Here is a 5,630-nt window from a genome sequence, read left to right as displayed (position 1 = left end):
GGGGGGTGCAGTAGCCACGCTAACGCGGTTAGCCAGCGCGGTCAGGTACCTCATGACCAGCTGCTGACACCTCGCCTCAGCAGGCTGCCATACACTAGTAAAACAAGTGTGCACAATTAGCACACCAACGTGTTCAAGTTATGATTTTGCACATTATATGGTGTTTCACACGAGTTGCACACTTGCGTGGTGTTCAAATTTTAGACTTTTGTAAACGTTTAAATTCTGCACACTTGGACACACACAGACCTATGCTATCAATAGGAGCCATGTTGTGTACAGTTGCTACATTTTGAAAGTGTCAAAAGTTTAAACACCAACTGACCTTTAACCTGGTTAGACACCACAATAATGTGTCGAGAAAATGCACACTTGAACTTAAACATCAATTGACATGCAAAGTTTAAACACTTGTTTTACCTGTGTATGCGTAATTCGTCTCGGCCGTTCAGGGCAAATTTCAACAGCCGAGAAACTACTCGGATCATAGTTAGGAAAATCATAGTTACCCGTTTTCTAGTAGATTTAGTAGATTTTCTTTAAAAAAAAAGAAGACAAAAGCTGTGTAAAGTAGCAGACTTAAGAGGTGTTAAGTTCTTATACATTTCAAAAGGCCTTAAACCTCGAAAGGCACCAATCTTTAGCACCTTTCGAGCTCTTTAGTACCTCTACGAAGGCCAAAAACCTCCAAATTTCGTGGGCACCCCTCCAAAAGTTATATATAAAGCTAAACACCTTTCTGCAGTGGATGTCTTCGGATATCAACATATTGTGTGTGCGTGTCTCGAGCATTTAATACTTGAAATTTTTGACTCAATACTGGACACTTGATAGCCTTTTTAATAGATAAATGGGGTTATCGTCTAGACACTACTTTGCAATTAATTGTGTTGCGTGGTATGAAGACATGCCGCTGCAATTACGAAAATATGCCCCGTGGGTAAAAATCAGTCCAATACAGTCCGACAGACTGCTAGACGTCAACCCACACAATTGATGTTCTACTGTTTATTTTACGGAGGAAAAGAGGAATTGAACCCAACATTTTATCACAGCTACATTAAATAACAATATGGGGAGCCTTTAGGAAGACGCACCATTGCACAGACTAAATAGGGAAATCCTGATCCCGTGCAATATTTTTTTCAAATACCTGGATATTAATTACTACAAGTTATCTAGACAGCTGCCCTTGGGAATGCCTCCTGGCTACTTCCAGGCGCAAATATCGTTGAAATTTCCCAGTCTTGGCAGCTTTTACGTTAAGGCGGTTTCGGCACCGGCTTCTGCTCGGCTTGGCATGGCAAACTAGATCCCTCCATGAGGTGGGCGCCCTTGTCGCCTGGTAGCGGCGCAGCGCCCGAGGCAAATAAGCGCCGGCAGCACAGTTAGAAATGTGTGTTTACGTCAATGCAAAGTCCCCCTCAAATCAACATTTAGACAACGACAAGTACCCAAACGAATAGGTACAGGCTGAAGAAGTATTACCTGGTCAGAAAAAACAAGTTAGTTTATATTCCCGCAGAAATTGAATCCAAACTGTATTGCTTCACGCAATATTGTTAATGTTTTTTTTTTGTTTTTTTCTAAAACCGAACTTAAGAAAAACGGTAATTGCCTCAGTTATCATACGGCACATCACGTCCAACCTGCTGACTTGGTGCTGCGCAGGCTGGACATGGCGTGCCACTGCGTGGTCCTGGTCCCCGGGCCCCACACAGTCCGCCAGCCTCCCTCCCCTAGGCCCCTCGTCGTTCCTTCCCTTTTCAGTCGAGACGCTTTCTATGTCAAGGTTTGTCGCCTGGCCGCTAGAGGTCTCTGCCACACGTGCGTGCTTCCCTTTCAGCAGCTTCCCTCCCCTGCCTCTGAACGTGAAAAATGTATTTGTGAATTTGCGATATTTTTCGTAAGTTTAATTAACAATTGATACTGTAAATTTTTAATCGTTGTAAGTTTACAAATCCTGTTGATAACTAAAAATCGTAATTTTACGATTTGCTCAATCCATATTGCCAAAACATTTCATAGTGGTAACATTTGATTTAGTAACTTGACGAGATAACAATTGGACTTCGTCACTGAACGAAATTTGCCATGGAATATTTTCCTGTAAACCTGCTACGAATAATTTTCACAGTGTTTAACCCCTCTCCTCCTCCCCTGTCCCTCTTTATCAACAGAACGACGAGAATTTCCAGTCCAGTACGTCAGTCCGTCCATTCACTGTCCTCTATAGACGTGAATCTAAAAACCTTATGGCCTATTCCTTTGAATTTAATAATCCGTGTATCATTGGCGCAGTAGGCGTAGTTTCGCGATGGACTGCGAATCAAACAAGCCTTTTGCTTTGGCACTCCGTCGACTGGAGAGAACCCGGAATCCGGACGGGAGATGCTTGTCTCGCTTAAAATTTCGTCGTCGCTGGAAAGATAACAACAAAGAAGCATTCTTGTGACGTATCACGTATCACGCCAGGATGCGCAGCAGCACTTAGGCTCCAAACCGGATCATACGAGAGGACATTGCCTCCCAATCGAAAAAACAAAAAGGTAAATGCTTCTCCTCCTTAATTTCTTCAAAGCGCACAAGCCGCAAAAAAGTCTCAGTTTAAAAAAATACAAAAACAAAATTGTTTTCTTTGCACACAATTGAAAATCGTCCATTTTGGGTTTGGAAAGGGGCGGTGGAGCTCATGATACACCCATCGTGTGACGTCAGTCGTATTCAAGTTGCATCAAACAACGCAGTCTATCAGCCGCGTTACTTTTTGGAAGGCGGAGAGCGCACACGCGGTGACGTCAGAGAGCCAGGCGGAGCCGGGTCCCGCGCCGCGTCCCGATCCGGTCGCGTGTCGCAATAATATTATACCAGGGCGTGGCGTGGCGCAGCCTCGCGCCGGTCACAAATCCCGCCAATATTATTACAATCAAGCAAATCACGACACTACAAAAATTGAATTAGTCACAGAGAACTTCGCAGTTTTCCTTTCTCTCCTAACAATGTCCTTCATAAAAACATGTTTCCATGCATGAAAATAACTTCTGAAGAGCTTCAGTTTAGCTGATTGATTACAACGGACTGGTTTTCTACACCAAGATTTGCGAAGTGGATGCAAAAAGTTTTCGAAAAATTATAAGTGGCATTTTATTGGAGAACTCCCAAAACAAATTTTAATGCGCTTTTTCCTTTAAAAGGATTTGTAATTTCGATGCAAGTTTTTTAACGCTTACGTTATTTTCTTAAAGTTTGATTTGTTTTGCAGCTTTTTCCGTCATCGATTTTTCACCGCGTCAAAGACAAAGTAAATCTAATATTCGTCATAACACAGATCGTTTCCTCAAACATGGGAGTTCCTCAAAGTTTTCCCTTTTCCCTAAAAAAATAGGACATTGTTTTACCGTGTATTGCTTTCTTTCTTCTTCTTTTTTTTTTTGAAAAGTGGGGAAAAGTGTCATTTGCGCTATGATGTCAAATGCACGCCATAGGCATTTGAACCGGCGATCGTCTTGGCCGTCTTAACGACTTAATTACGCAAGTTAATCGTCCTCGTGGGAGCCTGTCGGCTGCCTGTCGGTGAGCCTGCCGGACAGGCCGGCTGGGAAGTGGGACGGACGCGTCATCTCTCTCGCACGCACTGCCGGTAGCAGAGCAGGGAGCAGGGCCTTCTCCGGCGCGGGGAGGGCGGAGGGCGAGGACAAAAGATGAACAGAACAAGAGGCGCCTGCAGGACACTGTAGCCGTCATTAAATTGTGATCAGGGACGCGGGGGTGTTGCCTTGAGCCGCATCGGCCAGCCTTGAGCCCCCCACCCCACCACCACCCTCCGGCTCTTGGCAAACCAGGACCTGGAAACTTTTCAGAATTATTTGAATCGTATTCCTACTCTGCACGACAAGGAGGAGGTTCTCGCTTGTGCTTCATGCCCGCCGCCGCATCAGACATACAAAATGTGCTGCGTCCGACTGTCGGCCACGTTCAAAAATACTTGCGCACAAAGATTTTCATTCTTTTTGTTCGGGCACTAATCCCTTGCCGTACAATCCGCATTGTTGGTGTATATCGGGTGTATATATTAGAGGAGGCCACTTCTAGGCCAAGTTTAGAGCAGCGGGTCTGGAGGTCAAGCACAGCAGATGAACACAACACGCACACACCTACACTCACACGTAAAAGGGCGTGTGCATCGAGCCGTACAGCTGCGTGTATATGTGAATGGGTGTGCGTGTGTGTAAGGGATCGGGAAGGGAGATGAGGAGGGGGGCAAGGCGCGAGCGCCAAACGAGTGGTAACAGCGCGGTACGTAATTGTAATAAAGTGTCTGTTGTTGCTGCGCGAGCGCGACGGGGCGACGAGCACGCTCGCGCGCGCCTGCTCAATTCAAAAAGATCACCTTCGTATACAGCAAAAGAAAAAGACGATGATTTTGTCGTCAGGCGTCTTTATTACTTGTAACTTGTGATACACCCCCCCCCTCTCTCTCTCTCTCTCTCTCTCTCTCCCTCCCTCTCCGTCTCACTCTCCCTCTCCCTCCCTCCCTCTCGTGTGTGGCCAAATGTGCGACACAGCGCTCTTCTCGGCACCGAGCTGCACACGGTGGTCATTGGCATTCTCTCGGCGTACCGAGCAACACGCGTCAGGCGTATTTACGGAAACGGGCGCCGCGGGATGGCGTTTCAAGAGGCATTGCGAAAACTTGAGATACTGGAAACGGTCACTAAAAATAATTTTAAGAATTTATGCTACAAACAAGCATTATTTCGAAAAAGAGAGAAAGTGACATTTATAAACCACGCAAGCACTGTAAAAACGTCAGCACTAATAACTCCTTGCGAAGAAATTATTCGAATTGCTAACGATTGTGGCTGCTTTGTAGTCCAAATTTACGAAACTGGTGTTTATCAGGATATTGCGTCAAAAGGTGATTCCTATAACCAGAAGATACGAATTACCGTTATGCTACTTCCTCCAATAAATTAGTCTCTAATCAGAACTTTTAAAAGACCTGGCGCTCCAAGGAACAGTGCATCCTGAACAGAAGCGTAGCACCAGGCAGGACATAGAAAATTCCGAGGGGGTATTCAATCCCGTAATACCCTGTACACCGCACCTGGGTATAAAATATGCTATAAAATGGCAAAAAAGCGGGTAATACCGGCGTAATACCCGGTAATATCTCGTAATTTGGTGTAATACCGAGTACTCTATACAAGTTTTATGGTAGTGAATACCCCCTCGGAAAATTCTTTCGACACATGCAGGGGGAGGGGAGGAGAGAGAGGGAGAGAGGGAAAAAGAGAGAGAGAGAGAGAGAGAGAGAGAGAGAGAGAGAGAGAGAGAGAGAGAGACGACTGAAGAATGACAACGGGCGATGTATACTTCGTCACGTACTCCTGCGGAAGGGCGACGCAAGGATACTCTTATAATCCTGGTTTTTCGGGTTGTTCTTCTCGAATGAAGAGGCCGCACGCTCGCCTGCTCACGCCCGGCCCGCGGCCTGGACTTGACATTCAGCGAGTGTCGCTGGGAGTGGCGGGGCGAGTGTGGCCGGCGGGGCGGCGTGAGAACTAGTCTCGGCCCGGGCCGAGGTCCGGGCCTATCCTGGAGCACGAGCCGCAGGCGAGCTGCAGGCA

General features: G+C 46.3%; 1 protein-coding gene across 1 annotated transcript in view; it reads left to right on the top strand.

Moving 5' to 3' along the window:
* Positions 1-5,630, top strand: part of LOC127749374 (lysosome membrane protein 2-like) — a 45,029-nt gene that overhangs the window by 31,017 nt on the left and 8,382 nt on the right. The gene's annotated exons all lie outside the window — the stretch shown is intronic.

The sequence above is a fragment of the Frankliniella occidentalis genome, unplaced genomic scaffold, assembly GCF_000697945.3.
Source record: "Frankliniella occidentalis isolate FOCC.00 unplaced genomic scaffold, Focc_3.1 Scaffold50, whole genome shotgun sequence".
Lineage (NCBI taxonomy): Eukaryota > Metazoa > Arthropoda > Insecta > Thysanoptera > Thripidae > Frankliniella > Frankliniella occidentalis.
The sequence above is the reverse complement of the archived record's forward strand: the minus strand, read 5'-3'. Positions and strand labels throughout refer to the sequence as shown.